Source organism: Periplaneta americana, chromosome 1, assembly GCF_040183065.1.
Source record: "Periplaneta americana isolate PAMFEO1 chromosome 1, P.americana_PAMFEO1_priV1, whole genome shotgun sequence".
Classification (NCBI taxonomy): Eukaryota; Metazoa; Arthropoda; class Insecta; order Blattodea; family Blattidae; genus Periplaneta; species Periplaneta americana.
The window spans coordinates 142018892-142037828 of record NC_091117.1 but is presented as its reverse complement, the minus strand read 5'-3'; positions in this window follow the sequence as shown (position 1 = coordinate 142037828).

The following is an 18937-nucleotide window of genomic DNA, read 5'->3' as shown; positions in this document are numbered from 1 at the left end:
GCGCCTGTTCAGTCTGGTTACTATTTTCGTGTAACTAATGGATCAGTCCTGGAAATGGAATGTGCTATAATTTTAACTATGCTCTTTCTGGTGTGCACAAGAAAGTCAGAAAGGCGAGAGTAAGCTTGTTCCAGTAACCTACACAAATTTACAATATGAATAACACTGGACAATTCTGTAAAGCATAGCCTATGGAAAGTGTTGCCTGAGCGGTAGTTGTGTTGTGGTAACCGTCATGGACACTTGCAATGTGTAGGCCTACCTGTCTTTAGTGTCAGTCCAAAGATAAGTGCATAGCACATAAAATAATCTTCACATGTAATTTCTCGTCCACGTCAAAAGTGAGTTCAGGTAGAAAAATTTTCACTCAGGTATACCAAGTAGCACAATCAAAATTACCCCATGCCTACCTGTGTGCTCCCCACTCCACACGTAATAAAAATTGAAGTTAAATTTTTTTCAGAATTATATAATTTATATAATTACACTACGTATTACTATAATAAATTATATTGAGTTCAAGATTTTTCCTTAGCATTTATTTGACAACTTCTCTTATCACTGCATAAATTAATAATATGGAAGCGTTAGTTTACTTAAACTTGATAGCAGTTTACCTTCATCTTGGTCCTGTTTAGCATCTAGGTATTGTGCAAACCGAAAATTAATTAATGGTGTTTGTGAATTTAAAAATGGTGTCGTTCTAATAATCTTATTATTAATGTAGACAGAACTTCATGCTTATTTCTTAGTAATAATGTTAATTTTCAATATCTAGTATTTCAATGACATAACTTTAACCTTAAATCATCCTTGAAGACTAACTTCTTTGGTGTCATGTTCGATAAGAATCTTAGTTGGTCTTTTCACAATGATGAACTTTATAACGCTTTACACTCAACAAGGGGGGCGAAGGCTAATTGGGATTTCCCGGTCTCTGATCGGGTCAAAAACCCTGATGGAACTGATATTTAACCCTTGCGGTGAATTTCGGTGAAGTCCGGAGGGCCTAATTAGTCAAATCCACTCTCCTCACCTCCTCGCTGGGGCCCCCTGGGATCTTTTAAGATGCGAAAGAGAGAGTGGTGTGCGGACAGCAATGGGAAGCTTCCGTACTTATATCTCCCAAGAAGAAATGTTGAATTATGTCAAGATGAGTTTTTCCCTGGTAAAAAATTCCGGACGTAAACTATCCCCCCAATCGGATGTCCGGGAGGGGGATACTGGGGAAAGACAATTCATGACGGAACAAGTCACAGAAGAAGGAAGTTCGACGAAGAATGAAAGGACTCCAGCGGTAACAAGTAAGTTGGAAAACTTGAAGCAATGAGTAGAAACAGAGTGAATGTGATGGGAATATCAGAAGGGACGTAGGAAAATAGTGCAGAGTTGATGAGTGATGAATAGGGCTGGAAGTTGATGAAATATCAAATTTTTTTCTGATTATGTCTACTTTTATTTTGCATTTATTTTTTTTTTGTCTTTTATTGTTTACTGGTCATTTTTAGGAAATGTTCTACTTTTTATTGCATTATTTCCCTTTTCTTCTTTTGAACGGAATTTATTTACAGTGTAATCGTAGTCTACATTCCAGAACCTGTCATGCAGGTATTTGTCTTATGGTTGTATCAACCTTAACTCCTGATCATGCGTAACGTGCTTGCTCCCATTCAACGCAACAGTACAAATATTACAGCCGCAGTACTCGCAGTCAGCGTATTGTACCTTACAAGTGAAGACAATATTGATAGAGAAAGTGCTGCTTCTATAGCAGTTTCTCAAGGCTTGTTGTCTGATTCTCAAATTAAGGAATGTTTGTCATATATTAATGATAACTTTTAATTTTGGCAACAGCAATAACATGGCTAGAGAAAAGAGATAACAGCATTCGTTCAGCTGTCAAAAATATTAAAGGTTTCGAAGAACATTTGTAATAATGAGTAGGAAAAATTGGACATGAAGTTAGAGAGAAAATGAAAAAAAGGACTGGAAAACAACATTGGGTACCAGTCAATGTCTAAAGCCGAGAAAGTTCTGCATGGTGAAAACACTGACTTCTTGATTAAGATATTTCACCAGCGGACGTTGGTCACTTTAAGTATGTGTCCATGACGTCAGTTGAAGTAGAGAAGAGTTTTTCAATATACAGGAATGTCTTTCAAAACAACCGGCGATCCTTCAAACCTGAGATCCTACGAATCATTATCGATATTATTATTATTTTATTATTATTATTATTATTATTATTATTATTATCATCATCATTATTAAATCTTGGTATTTTTTTACATTTTGATGTCTTTTTTCACAAATTTGAGGCTTTTTATAAGTTATTTTCCTGTGATTCTTAGGTCATCAACTTCCAAGCCGTAATTATAAATAAATGTAAAAAGTATACCCTCCACCACAATGCATTAATTTGTAAGTCAATTAAATAAACATTTATTTTACAGGCTTGGCCACTAACTACGTGTGGATTTTTAAATATTTAATAACAACACAGTAATGTGATCAAAGTAAAATGTTTGAGGAAAGCAAACTTCAAAGTGTGTAATTTAGTTACGTTATTCAATGTTATATTGAGTTTGCTCTGCTTAACAGGTACGGTGGACGCCAGGACAGCTGCATCATCATCTTCATCATCATCATCACCGTCACAATCACCATCATCATCATCACAATCACTACCGCCACCACCACCACCACCATCACCATCTTCATCAATATCACTATCACCACCACCACCACCACCACCACCACCATCACCAGTATCATCATCGTCATCATTCGCATCATCAGCGCCACCAAGAGCAGCAGCAAGAGGATCAGCATCTCCATATAATTTACTAGGTCTTCAAGAAAAGTTGAAACGCAGAAGAAAAGAAGAGAAGTTGAGGAGAAGACAGAAGAATCCGCTTTGGCGGACTTACTACTGGTGTCGCCGGTGTTGTCGGTCGTGTTTTCGCTGGTGTTGTCCCTGTTTCAGGCGTAAGGAATAGTAAATTTTAAGTGTATGCAATGATGATTAGAGCTGGAACAATTCCTTCAAGACAAGATAGCAGGACAACCATAACATTCAATTTGAAAATACGTCATGGTGCTTAATTCATCTTAATAAAACTGCACTGCACGTTAGAAACGTAACTTCACATGCTACCTACTGTTCACTTAAGAATACACTATAATATTGTTAATGAATGGTACCTCGTTTACGAAAAAATTGTTCCTTCTCTAAATTAGAGGCAGAAATAGTTAAAAAGTGACATACAGTAATTGTAGACCAATGTAAACTGCAATATCACCAAAAATATAATGATCGACCCCCAATTTTGTTCTCCTTGTCCTTCTGTTGTCCTTTTACCTTAATCTTGATCTCGTTGGATTCCCCTGGTTCCCATTCTATTCCTCTTATTCTCTTCGCATTCACTATGCTGTCATTTAATGGCTACTATTCTCCTTATATTCCTCTCGATCTCATTGTATACCCTCAGTAACGCTTGTATACGGCTTGTTATTGTTGTATTCGCCTCCCTTCTCCTTGAATTTTTCTTATTCTCCTTGTATTTCCCCTTTTACTACTTGCATTCACTGTGATGTCGTTTTATTCTAATTGTTAATATGGTATTCCTCTTGTAGTCTTTATATTCCAATTGTTCTTTTTGTATTTCTCTTATTCCCCTTGCTCTTCCTCTAAACCCCTTGTTCTCGTTCTATTAATCTAATTCTCCCCTCGTCTCATGTTCTCACTACATGAACTTTTTCTCCTCATATTCTTTTTCTCAATGTCTTCAACTTTTCTCTCCGTTTTCGCCTCGTTCTGCTTGTATTACCCTTGTTCTCTTTGCTTCCCTTCTCTTCCATTTGATTTGGTACATTAATATGGCATAAAATATCGGAATGTTTATTTCTGTTAACTTTATCGAACGCTTTTATGAAATTCAATAAATGCTAAGTGTGTTTAGATAATACACTCTCCATGCATTTCTATTAAAATCTTCATAGTAAAATATCTTTCACAACATGATCTCCCTTTTCGGAATCCATTTTGTGCTTCAGTGATTTTGTCTTCATAAATATGTGATAATTTATTTTTGATTATGGTTGTATAGATTTTATAACCTGAATTGAGAAGGCTTATGCCTCTGTAATTTCCACATTGTTTCTTGTTTCCTTTCTTATAGATGGGTATTATAATAGCCTTTTGCCAACTTTCTGGTGGTTTTGATCCTGACAAAATATTGTTTAAGAAGTATAAAAATCTATAAGTAAATTCTTCTCTCGCAATTAAAAAACCTCTCTCTATATTTGAACCATTTTCAGCAGGAGCTTTTCCGTTTTTGAGGGTTTATAATACTCCAGTGAGTTCGTCATAAGTAATAACATCCGTTGTTGTGTTGTTGTTGGAGTTCGTTAATGTAAGAGGTATATTTTTCTGGAACCATATATTTTTAAAGTGATTAAATAAAATTCATTTGGGATAGGGTTTATAACAACATTTTCTTTTATCTCTGAATTTATTTTCTTTAAAATGTTGAAAGTTTTGGGTCTTGGTAAAGATAAGACTGTTTCTAATCTTGAAACAAAATCGTTCCATTTCTCTCTGTGTCGCTTCCTTGCTTCCCGTTTACAATTGCCCGCTTTCTTTCATATTCTATTTCATCTTCAAATTTTTTTATTGTAAAAATCAGAGACAAGCTTTCCGTTTACCATTTATCACCTGTTTGATATCCTCATCCCATTTTAGTATACCTCTTTTTTCTGCTGTCTAGAATTTTTTTAGGCAGATAGTTTCTTCTTCTATGTTATCTGAAATTCTACATTCATAAAGCCAAGAAATCTACTTAAAATATAAGCTTATTATTTTCCTGCTTGGAATTTTTATTGCTTTTTCATGCCATGGTGATAATATTCTAATAAGGGATGTAACTAAATAATAAAATTATCTGTCTCTAATTCGGTTACTTCAAAGTGTTTAATACAAACAACTGAATGCTTTGTTGGCGTGAAGACATTTTGTGGCAGAGGCCTAAGAGTAGCTTCTAGCCATATAACTTATCCTTTTCAGTTGAAAATTTGAGAACTGTAAGATAACACTCTCACTTATAGCACTCTGGTACACACAAGCACACAACATTTAGGAGACATCTGTAACTAAAAGAATATGGATAAATTAATTTCATTTTCTAATAAAAGTCTAAACTTCCCTTATTTCAGTTCCCTGAATGTACTTTTCTTTGACGTTATACCTATATTAGCAGTAACGCGCTTCATCTCTTGATTTCCTTTCAGACTTTACTTTTATAATTCACTTATTGTTAACAGTTTGGTGACGTACATATTGTCATGCTACTGTCCATCCGAGTGGTTATGTCACACGGTCGTCAAAACAAGGGAAATAACATGAAAGTTACTTATTTAAGGGGGCCTTTTTCTTTAAAGTATTTTAAACAGTTACGTAAACGTTCAATTCCATACAGAAAATAGAACCTAACAACTCAGTCACTTGCACATATAGAGAGGAGAGGAGAAACGAGTGGGGCAAACCGGGATATAACCATTCGGCCGGACAGTAGGCTACCTATTACTTCTTTTCATAGCTAGCAATCAGCGTATTACAAAGATTTCAACTTAGAATTATATTGCATTTTAGGTCGACCTGAAGGCTTTTACATGGTGGAGGTAGAGCAGTACAGCGAATTGTTGGCGACGGAGAAACTCACGGGTTGGGACGCCTACCTTCTATACCACCACGCCGATTATTGGGAAGGTACAGTAACTGTTTACATCCTGAAGTAGTGGCGCTTTCAGCTACCGTATATGCACAAGTTCTGGAATTTTAATTATTGCTGGTATAAGTAGGCCTATGCCTCGGAAATTAGAAAATAAGAGATTACAAATGTTTGGGCACCTAAAAAATGGAAAGGGGAAGACTGCCAAAGAGAATATTAAATTTAAAAGTGAAAGGTAGAAGACCAATGGGAAGACCACGGGAAAGATGGATATATCAAATTCAATAGAACTTACAAGAACGGGGATCAAGTGGGATGAAATAAGTAGGAAAAAAGCTTGGGAAGACAGAGACGAATGGAGGCATATTTGGAACCGACTTTCCGAAAGGAGGACACGAAAATGACTGGTAGCGAATAAGGCATTTGTCCAGTGGTGTCACTCAGCCAGTTCTCACCAGTCGCTCGATTCACTTGTTAAATTTGTCGCAGTTCGCAGAACCTGTTCTTAAATGTTTGAAGTTAAGATATTAGGTTCTCTACAGAAAGAAAGAATATTTATTTAACATTTTTAACACAAAATTCTCTAGCCTCTTACTAAGGCAGTGACAGAAAAACTTAATCATATCACAGTATTAACCCTTTCACTACCAATTTTAATTTTAAAGAAAATATTTTATTTATTAGCATTTACTAATTCCTAAGCCTCTAATTAGCATGCCGTTTCAATATCCAGATGATATCTTGCACGGAGTGGCCTTGAGGAATCTGGGACATATTTGTCCCATTGGTGTTTCTTTGTGGGACATATGTGTCCCAGTGGTAGGTTTTGAAGGAAGTCAGCTCTCATTCACCCAAGTATTTATTACAAATTCTAGTACACTGATTGCAAAAATACGGCTGAACTAATCAAAAGTAATAAATGGCATTTATATTAGAATTCACGAATTTTTTTCAAGGATATCTCATAGTCAGATAATGAGTGATAAGGAGCAAATCAATTTTTATATAGGGGGAAGCTTGCGCAGGATCGTTCAACTCAGAGGCGTGCGCAAGGGAAAGGTTAAAGGATTTGAACTCCCCCCCCCCCGAACATTTTGAAAAAAAAATGGCATATTTAGATTTGAGTATTTTTATCCAAAAATTTTCACAAATTTTTCACTGTCAGAGTAACAAAATCTATATCGACATAAGACACAGTCCTCCTACCCCTCATTCAATATAATCCTTGTCCTAAGTGCTGCGGCACATTCGAATTATAACAATGTTATCTTTTTATAGAGAGAGACATACCGCCTCGTACCAACTACCAACCTTGTAATAAAATGAAGCTGACACAATATGAAATTGAAAAGGTTGTTTCGATAGCTCGGTAGTGCGCATGTTAAATATTGTGCACTGTCGATTTTAAACTCAATTTAACTCTTTGCATCACAAATTAATTTTTTATGTTTTTCATTTCATGGATCATAAAAAAAAAGCTTCGATCAATCTTTTTCAACATTTTAACTCTGCACACAATTTCAAAACATAGATGGCACCTCCATGTATATTCAAGAGGTGGTTCCTTGGTGGAATATCTGTCATAAAATTTAGAAAGAAAGGAAACGGTGGTTCTTCTGAACAACCACTATGCTGTAAAGGGCTAACCTAGCAGTATTCACCCGTTCGTTAGAGTTCTGACTTAATTGTGAAACGTTCGCTTAACGTTTTGTGCATTTGAAGTTCATATTTTTAATGTAAACTTCACAACACCGTTCTTGGTCCTTCGATATGTTTGAGCAACAGAAAAGCTCAATTTTACAATGTTTTAAAAATCAAAAAGTCGCGTAGTGATTCTCGCGAGGATAGTGAAAATTTCACATTGGGAAATCTTTCTTTGCAGCCGGAGCGTTTCATGTTTTTTAGTTAGTTATTTAACGACACTGTATCAACTACGAGGTTATTTAACGTCGATGAGATTGGTGATAGCGAGATGGTATTTGGCAAGATGAGGCCGAGGATTCGCCATAGATTACCTGGCATTCACCTTACGGTTTGGGAAAACCTCGGAAAACCCCAACCAGGTAATCAGCCCAATCGGGGATCGAACTCGCGCCCGAACGCAACTTCAGACCGGCAGGCAAGCGCCTTAACCGACTGAGTCACGCAGGTGGCTTGTGACGATGTTGTTGCTAACATTCTTCCTGGATCTAGTTTCACATTCCTCTGTGAAAAAACAGTTGCTGCTGATAATAATAATAATAATAATAATAATAATAATAATAATAATAATAATAATAATAATATTAATAATAATAACAATAATAATAATAATACAATTTAAAATACAGATAATGTAAATTTGTAAACAATTTTAATAATGACTCCCCCATTAAAAAAAAATTCTGCGTATGCCACTGACTGAACTTAATCCAAATTCAAATCATATTCTATATATGCTGTTAGTTTCAAATAGTGTTTCTTAATTTCATTTTCACAGCTCTGAATTTCAGTTTTCTCAAAACTTTAAATTTTGAGTTGTTTCCCTTTTGAATTGGCTCGTGGATATCATGCCTGCAGGCTTGAAACCCATTTGCAATTACTTTGGAAGTCATCTACCAATAACCCTTTCCATTTGAGAGCTAATACCTCATACACTACAATGAATCATTGCTTATTATTTAAAAACACAATTTAAAGGAATAATTAGACTTTAAACTACAAAATACACTATTAAGCACATTACTACGATACTTCGTGTTCCTCTTTTAGTAAGGTATTCCTCCCTCAATTTTTTATTCCATTTGAATGAAATAGATTACTTTTTTCATTAAAAGAATTCACAATTCAGAATGATTTATGGCCACTGGGTCGGTAGTAGTCAGTATCATTTGAGCCGCGCTTATATTTGAATCTAAATCCGAGACAGAAAACAGTGTAGTGTACTGAAATGTGAGAACGTTCCATCAAGGTCTTTTAGGCTGCGATTACGGTCGAGGTTCCTTTGCGTTAGTTTCGTTACGGTAAAGTACGTTGAAGTTTGTCACATGCAAGCTCTGTGTATTTGACTACGGTTAACGTTAAAATGAACGATCGCATGACAGCGTTGATTCGATATTACCGAAGTCTAGCTTCCACAAACGCAAAGAAACGTAAGTTCAACGTCATCCAATCATGAATCAGAAGCGCTTCAAATATTTTCACCGCTTCTTTCGTTGTAGATACGCCATACTGCTACTCGGATATTAAATAAAATAATAATAATTAAAAATTACTTAATACGAGGAATTATCTCTGATTGAATATGTCACGTCACATGAATGAGAATGGTCGTGTTATAGGGGAACTTAGGTTCGAACTTGCGGTTAACTTATTCTTTTTTATCTTTTTAATCATTTATTTACATTATTTTAGATATGTTATTTTATTTTAACCCGAAATAAACGGGTTTTATTCCACAAATAATATATTCGTAATTCGCACTAGTCCAGCTATTTAGTATGGGAGACTTTACCCTGACCATAGTATGGCTTTGAATAATTTTTGTTTTTTAAATTTTGCTGCTACCTAGAGGACTCAAACTGAAGTAGCTAGATTGTAGAGAATGTAGCTAAGTAACTCTGGACGTAATTTCGGTTTGATTTTTACAAAGTGTGAGTTCTGTAGACGAAACAATTTTTTTAGTACCAAAACTAAACATTTCGTTCATTGATATATGTTTTCTAACACAAAACCAAGAAACAAAATAGCAATCACAGAACCTTGCCTTGGTTTATGATGGTGAATATTTTAAAATAGCTATGATTGTCAGTTTTTACAGCTATATTCCCACTTATATTCCATGTGTTCCAACTTACAAGAGGGTATATTCCAAAGTACATGAACCTGTTGTACCGTCGAAAACATTACATATCACTTTATTTTATTTTTTTCTCGTTAACAGATCTATAAAGCAAGAAAATACATACAGGAAGATGTAAAGGAAACTTCAATAATTATTTCAAGCATTTTTCGTTTAAACAATTTCATTTCTCAAAATTAAAAAAAAAAAAAAATCAAATGTGAAAAGTGTATCAAGGCACAACAGTCTTCCTTGATATATGGTTTTATTATTATTATTATTATTATTATTATTATTACTTTATTATTATCGTCATTCTATATTATTCTGTCGTAAAATATTTTTTTAATACTGGTAGGCCTGTTTTATTTATGTTGTCTCAAACAAAGTTGCCATAAAATTCAATGTTTATCATAAACAGCTGACTGATTTCAGTACTCATTATGGCCGGCAGAGTGTGATAGTTGTCATGAACGTCGATCATAATACACAGGCTCTGAACGTTCGGTAGACGTTCAACGTACGGATGAACGCAACGTAAAGTCACGCAAATGGACGTAATCCCAGCCTTAAATGCTACTTTTTTAAGCTGATTTCGCACAAATCCACACTACACGAGCAAGAGTGAGTAGTTGGTAAAGCTAAGAGGTGTCCGTTGTGCGCACCTACACAAATGTCCAAGGACACGTACTTCACTGGAAATCCAGCATTCTCCAATCTTCTCTATTTTCCGTCTTTTTCTGAGTCTCTGCAAATGATCCATAGCCTATATCTTAATGTTATCTATCATCTGATATATTTCCCTGCACCGAACTTTTCTACCATTCACCTTTCCTTCCAGTACATCATTCAGTAAGTAGTTTCTTCTCAGCCAGTGACCCAGCCAATTTCTTTCTCCCTTCCTGATCAGTTTCAGCATTATTCTTCCTTCATCCACTCTTTCCAAGACAGCTTCATTTCTCATTCTGTCTATCCATTTCACACGCTCCATTCTTCTCCATGTCCACATTTCAAATGCTTCTAGTCGTTTCTGTTCACTTCGTCGTAATGATCAGATCTATGCCCCTTACATTGGCACATCCCACACAAAGCACTTCACTAGTCTCTTCCTTATTTCTTCTATCGGATGTCATGAGGAACAAAATAGGTTTTTACCTAAAATCCGAGGTCTAGTTATTACAGAGCGAATGAGGGCCTTATATAGGGTAAGTCCTACCCCCAGGTTGTCAGGAGTTAAGGCCGCCAGAATGGGATGGTGTCTAAGTATCAAGCCATTGGTCTTGCGAAATAGGGATTGGATATGATCTCGAAAGGTGAGAGAGAATAAGTTAAATTGGTAAATGCTTAGTACATCAATCCTACTTGTTAGTAAAGCGAAAAATACTCGTATTTTACGGAAAGACTCACTTCTGCCACTTTCTGCAACGACATATTGTATTTTCCCTGGACCAAAGATACAATACGGTATTGCTAGAAGTGGCGATGACATGCTGAATATGATAAAAACAACTACATGTAACAGTATGTGGCATTAGTATGCGCAGATGTATCTTCGGATAGCATAGTATTCTTTTAGCTCCTTATTTGTAGCACAGGACTACAACAAAGAAGCGCCACTTTGTTCTATTCCTGGCTAGGTCGTTTTGGGATAATCCAAACAATTTATAGATGTAGGCAGATATTCAAAGCGAGTCAGTTGGGTTTGTTCTGTGCACTTTTCACAAACAGCATGATATACAAAATGGGACTATAAACGCAGCGACAAAGTAATGGAAGAACTCGATCTGAAACCAGTACTCCAATTCATACAGAAATATCAGAACAACTGGATGAGAAATTTGCGATTTATGAGGTCCCACAGAATCCCAAAAGCTATGCTTCACTATCAACTCTATGGGAAGAGATCTCTGGGATGTCCCTTGGAGAGAATATTCCTAAGTATTTATTATGACATTGTAATAACCTACATGGCCTAAAACTTGTAAGAATGATGAGGAAGTCAGGTTCGTAGAGGTGTTTGCGATTGTTTCTTGTTGTGCAGTAGCACAATGGAACAAGCGCATAGCTTGGTGGTTTTGGTTTTTCCACATCCATGCTGCATATGCAAGGAATTTCTCGCCATCGATTACAGTTAAAACAAAAATTTTATATGCTGACATACAATTCAGAATGTTACTGTTTTTACAAAATATGCTAATTTCGGGCTTTATGCTACAAAATCCTGAAAATATGGTACACTGCATGTTCAATATATACAGGAAAACCTGAGATATGAAAAAATATTTACAATTAATTTTGAATATTCGTCATTACAGTCGTTCAAAACAAGTATAAAATGATTTTTCATGGCTTGCAAATAGACAGTAACAATATGCAGTTGCATACGAATCCTCCCCTATTATATGTCATTCACTGAAAGCCTGGAATGCAATGACACGTGCTTAATGATCAAGTTTATTTTGTTTCTTGCAGAGTACCTTAAACCCATCCGAGAGTGGCAAGAGACCCTGCCAGATCCAGAACCCATTCAAGTTCCCATGCCAAAATGGCCACTTCTCAAGACAGCACGCAAGCGAGAACCCAAGCCACATCGCTCGCCAGGTCCCATGTCAAAATGGCCATTTCGCAAGAAAGCACCCAAGCGAGAACCCATGCCGGCAGGCATGCCACATCCCTCGCCAGGTCCCATGCCAGAATCCATGCCGGCTTCCACACCAGCTCTCATCTCAGCTGCCATGCCCGTTTTTATGCCCGAAACCATTCCGGATCTCATGGCCACTCCCATGGCGCGTCCCTTGTCAGGTCCCATGCTAGATTCAATGCTAGATCTCATGGGAGAACTCATGCTGGCTACCATTCCAGAAGCTATGCCGGGTCTCATGCGAAAACCCATGCCAGATTCCATACCACCATGCCCAATTCGCATACTAGATGCTATGCAAGAACCATGTATGTTAGGTCCCATGCCGCCACGCATGCAGGCTCTCATGTCGGATCCCATGGCACCTCCCTCGCCAGATCCCATACCTGCAACCATGCCAGAATCCATGCCGGCTTCTACAGCAGCTCTCATGTCAGCTACCACGCCAGTTTTCATGCCCGAAATGCCGGCTCGCATGGTAACTCCCATGGCAGGTCCTTTGTCAGGTCCCATGCTAGATCTCATGGGAGAACTCATGCTGGCTACCATTCCAGAAGCTATGCCGGTGCTCATGCTAAAAGCTATGACAGTTCCCTCGCTAGATACCATCCCGGCTCCCATGCCAGATCTAATCCCGGATATCATGCACGAAACCATATCCTCTCCCATGCCAGCTTCCATGATAGAACCTATGCCAGATTTCATGCCACCACAGACAGTTTCCACATCAGATCCAAGCTCAGAAGCTATGCAATTCCCTATGCCAGAATCCATGGCAGATTCCATGGTGGCTTCCATTACAGAACCCATGCCAGCACCACACGTCGAGGACCTATCGGCAGAAGAAGAAGAAGACAAGGATAGACGAACGAAGAATGGCTGCTTTTCCTGCTTCAGATATGTATTTTCTAGGCTTTGCCGCCGTCTTTTTAGGCGTAAGTAGGATAAAAATTTTATATGTCTAAAAGCCATATTCAGATAGATCGCCCTCAGCGTGCTATGTTTCACTCCCCACTAGTCCATAGTTAAGCAATTCTGTTACACTAATAGTAAATTATGTATCAACCATTAAAAGTTTAATTTTGTTTGCCAGCCTTTTTCTTTATTCTAAAAATATGTCAATCTCACGCTCAGTTCCTTGCTTCGACGATAATTAAGTACGTGTGGTCACATTTTCTATTTACTTTTTTTGTTTTCCGATAGTTACATCATACTTAGAAATGCTAGGATCTTTATATTTTGAATTATCATTTCGATAACCATTTCACATTTTAGACCTAGGGGTTTGTTACGGTATCTATTCAGTGCTTTTTTAAGTAATTAAATGTTGCCATAATGGGAGCGAGGTTATTTAAAATTGCCAAAAATTATGACTGTTGATATCACATTTTTAAAAGTTATTAAATTCATCGTATTGCTAAATGTGAAGTCCAATTGTATTTCAACTTGATCACGTATTAATGTTGTCGTAAGAAGATAAGATGACGATGCAGCTTGACTGGTAATATCGTGAAAACCTCCATATGCTCAATTCTGATATCTCTAACAGATATGTATATTATAGTAGTTAATGTTAACAGATTTTATGTTTTACGCTATGTTTGTACTTACGTAATAATTATGAAGACTGTGATGCGATGATATCTGCTAGCGTGTGTAAGTTCGACTGTCTTGGTATTGCCGAATACGCACAGCTCTCGTATCTGCATATTGACGTGAACATGTTAGAATGAGGAACTATTTTTAAACAGGTTAGAGAGTATACAAAGAATTATTATTGTGAACCAAATTCTGATTTATTATTATGCCATCTTGCAAATATTGCTTTGTTGTATAGAACTCCTCAGCAGTATTAATTAATTTATCATTGCAACAAGATTTTATCATTTTAAATATATCAGTATTATGACCTAACTCGTGACCCGTTTCTATCAAATGAGTCGCGTACTTCGATTTTCTACGGTTCTTTTTAAAGTCAGATATGTGTTCCCCATATCTGACTATGAAATTCCTCCGTGTCTGTCCAATGCATATTTACTTTTGCGCGTTAAACATTCTAAATCATAGATTCCATTATTGTGTAATTTATTGTTTTTCGAGACCATTACTTAAATTATTGTTGAGCCTGTTATTGGGTTTATGTGCAATTGTAATATTTTCTCTATTAAAATAATTGCCTGATTTACTGGAAATACTGTATATTTATTATATGTTAATGTTGAATATGCTTTTTGTTTTCTCTCTCTATTAGTGGAATGGGTTGTAAACGTCTTCTGTTACCTAGTATTTCTTTTTTGTGATTCATTTTCTTACTCGTATTGTAATTATATCCATTTTCTTTCGCTATTTCTAGTATTTTATTGTATTCTTTTTTTGTAAGTATTTCTACTTAACGGTATTTGTATTAATTTTTCCACTAAAAGATTGAACGTTCTAAATTTGTGAGACATGGAATGTACAGAATGTATTGAAATACAATAACTTGTATGACCCAATTTACTATAAAATTTAATGAGAAACACAGATTTTGTTTTTTGTTTTGTTATCGTGAGTGAAGAATGGAGTGTGTATGTATGTATGTATGTATGTATGTATGTATGTATGTATGTATGTATGTATGTATGAATGAAGTATATACAACAGCATGCTCCACCACTAGTTCCAGCAGTACTACATTTGACAACACGAATATATCTACTGTATATACAATATAAAGAAGTCATGAATGCTTCCTTGCTAATATGAAACGTTTTATACTCACTAATCCTGAGCTATTTGTTATTATTTCCAGTGGTGTGTGGTGTGGTGTGGTGTGTGGTGTGGTGTGGTGTGTGGTGTGGTGTGGTGTGTGGTGTGGTGTGGTGTGTGGGGTGTGGTGTGTGGTGTGGGGTGTGGGGTGTGGTGTGTGGTGTGGGGTGTGGTGTGTGGTGTGGGGTGTGGTGTGGTGGGGTGGGGTGTGGTGGGGTGTGGTGTGGTGGGGTGGGGTGTGGTGGGGTGTGGTGGGGTGTGGTGTGGTGTGGTGTGGTGTGGTGTGGTGTGGTGTGGTGTGGTGTGGTGTGGTGTGGTGTGGTGTGGTGTGGTGTGGTGTGGTGTGGTGTGGTGTGGTGTGGTGTGGTGTGGTGTGGTGTGGTGTGGTGTGGTGTGGTGTGGTGTGGTGTGGTGTGGTGTGGTGTGGTGTGGTGTGGTGTGGTGTGGTGTGGTGTGGTGTGGTGTGGTGTGGTGTGGTGTGGTGTGGTGTGGTGTGGTGTGGTGTGGTGTGGTGTGGTGTGGTGTGGTGTGGTGTGGTGTGGTGTGGTGTGGTGTGGTGTGGTGTGGTGTGGTGTGGTGTGGTGTGGTGTGGTGTGGTGTGGTGTGGTGTGGTGTGGTGTGGTGTGGTGTGGTGTGGTGTGGTGTGGTGTGGTGTGGTGTGGTGTGGTGTGGTGTGGTGTGGTGTGGTGTGGTGTGGTGTGGTGTGGTGTGGTGTGGTGTGGTGTGGTGTGGTGTGGTGTGGTGTGGTGTGGTGTGGTGTGGTGTGGTGTGGTGTGGTGTGGTGTGGTGTGGTGTGGTGTGGTGTGGTGTGGTGTGGTGTGGTGTGGTGTGGTGTGGTGTGGTGTGGTGTGGTGTGGTGTGGTGTGGTGTGGTGTGGTGTGGTGTGGTGTGGTGTGGTGTGGTGTGGTGTGGTGTGGTGTGGTGTGGTGTGGTGTGGTGTGGTGTGGTGTGGTGTGGTGTGGTGTGGTGTGGTGTGGTGTGGTGTGGTGTGGTGTGGTGTGGTGTGGTGTGGTGTGGTGTGGTGTGGTGTGGTGTGGTGTGGTGTGGTGTGGTGTGGTGTGGTGTGGTGTGGTGTGGTGTGGTGTGGTGTGGTGTGGTGTGGTGTGGTGTGGTGTGGTGTGGTGTGGTGTGGTGTGGTGTGGTGTGGTGTGGTGTGGTGTGGTGTGGTGTGGTGTGGTGTGGTGTGGTGTGGTGTGGTGTGGTGTGGTGTGGTGTGGTGTGGTGTGGTGTATAATACTGTTGACTATTGGTCTCATAGTTATTGGGTTTTATGCGTTTTAGGTAATGTTCTAAGTATCGGAATCTTTGGATTTTAGTTAATATATTTATGTATTATGAGATGATATGACCTCTGTGGGGTATTTTAGTGCTGTTATAATAGTATATTTCTGCAGGATCAGTTTTTATGTCCTTCGTTTCACTTTTATTAAAAAATTCAATGACTTTGTCAAGATATTCATATTTTTTCACGCTTACAACTGCATTTTTATGAGGTTTGGTATGTACTAAATTATTGTGAAGTCATTATTGTTGTAATTTATTGACATTTCCTTAATTTCATTTACCTTCTTGAATTGTTTTATTGTCCTGGGATTACTTTCATAATCTTTATTATTTTGACTGCTTGATATCTAAGATATTCCTTATTAATATGTGTATAATTCTGTAGTAATGCTTCTGTTTCAATAATTATGTTATCCAAAGTTTTACAGAAATTATCGTGGGGGAAGTTATGCAACATCAACAGTCACAATTTATGACAGTTTAAAATAATCTTGCTCCCATTATTGCAATATTTTATTAATTTTTACAAAATTTAATTAATCATTGTTCACTAATATAATGCATTGTTATCACACCTGGGCAAGTAATTCTTAAAATATAATTGAGGATATGATGATAACAACCTCTCTTAATTTGATCTTCGTCTTCGCAATTATATAAACACATTTTCATATGCACTATGGAGTTAATATTTTATATTGTTATGTATTACCTGATGATGCCCCAGGAGACGGAAATGAGAGTCATTGGTCTAAAGTGGAAATTAAAAAATATATATATTATTAAACACACAGTTTGTGAGAAGTTGTATAAACGTTTTCGGAAATCACAGCGCACTAATACATTAAGATGAGTGCAGGAAACCTTACTTTTATTAAAAAGTTATTGTATTTTTATTTCGGGAAATTGAAAAGAGTGAACTATCTGATTATGGCTCTTAAGTCGTTTCATTGTAAAAGCAAACAGAAAGCAGCAAAAATTTATAGTAGTGGTAATAGTGACAGCAGCATCGTATTATAAAATTAGTATAATGTTTCAATGTTGTTAAGTCAAGATTTCATTTTCCAGATAATATGAAATATTTTGTCATATTACAGGGTTATAGAATTTCTCCACTCTCTGAATTACTGACTGTGAACACCGCATCTTGCTAACCGAGAATTAACTGCATTCTGTTATTGCCTTCTCGTGCCATGGTAGTTCTGTAGCTGGAATTGCCCTCAAATTCACACGCTTCCATTGAGCAATTTTTATTTAGCTAAATTCTATATTATTGTACTTTCTTCATAATTATTCTCTTAATACTATTATCTCGAAAATTTTATTGCCACATAATTAGTCAATATACTAACTTTAAGTTTTTGCAATCCAGTAGCCCAGGGGTGCCGAACTGAGGCTCCCGGCATAGTCGCTATAATGTTATAGTTGCTGTCAAGGATGTAGCAGCGTTGATCGAAGATAGCCGAATGGTTCTCACCAGCGCGAGGGTAGGGGTAGCCTGCGAACCCGTGATGTTGAAAGAATAGTCGGCTCTGTTTCAACAAGCTATCCCCCCCCCCCAGGAATGAATTTATGTGAGAGAAATGCAGCGAGTGTTTCCGTTGAAGGGAAAAATGCTTATTGGAATAATAAACGTACTTTGTGCATTAAATAGATTCATTTACATCTTACATTTTCGAGGAAGAAACTGCTTTCGTAGAAAGTTGACAGTGCGTTCCCTTCATAACAACTTCGTGAATGTTTATCAGACATTCTGCTACGAATGTGAGTCTTCGTTAATTTCATTAATGTTGTTGTTTTATATGCCAGACGTTTGACAAAGTCATTTGACCTCTTGTACTCCAATATGTTTCAAAGATATTGTCATGGTCAGCCACTGAAGCACAGATTTTGAGGTGTTCCGAATCCATTTCTTGGTTTGAGTTGCACAATGGGCAGTTAGGGGTCTGATATATTCAAATTCTATTGGCTGTTGCCAATCTAAATGCAGCTAAGACGATTTGCGTTATAAATCGGAAATTAACTGTGGGTTATAATATTTCATTAATAAAAATGCAGCTTCACAAATATAAGTCGTCGCGAACAGTGAAAATACATTTGCAACAAATCTACCTAACGTAGGAAATAGTTCTTGCCTGAAAACTGCGCCTTGCATCTTTTACGTGGAGGATGATTTTTATTAGGGTCTACGCTCTTCACTCATAATTTATTATATTTCAGATGTTAAACGTAAAGAATACACTATTAACCATGGTTCAATTTAAATACATTAACCTAAAATATACACAAGAGTAGTAGCATACAATAAGTATAGTAAGATTATATCAACTCTACTCCGTTGAACACAATGAATGCAATTTGTTTATATTTCTCAGCTTATGTACTGCATTCTAGGCAATAGAGGAGGTTGTGTTTAGCTTGTGACCTTCACCACTACTTTTTCCCACCATGAATTCCATGCTTTCGCGTAATCTTCTGTCCGAACCCTACAGCTAGTATTTAGATTCGTCTCCGCTCGCAGTTCCATGGTCGCACTCTGTTGGCTACAAGAACCGAAGACACCTCACCTTTCAGTACGCGGCTCTAGAGAGAGCCTCGAGCACCAAAAAAGCTTCAGTTCGGCAACCCTGCAGTAGCCTAATGTATCATTACCAAATCATTTTTTTTTATTTAAAAATAACTGCATCTTTAATACATATTATTATTCAACTGCAC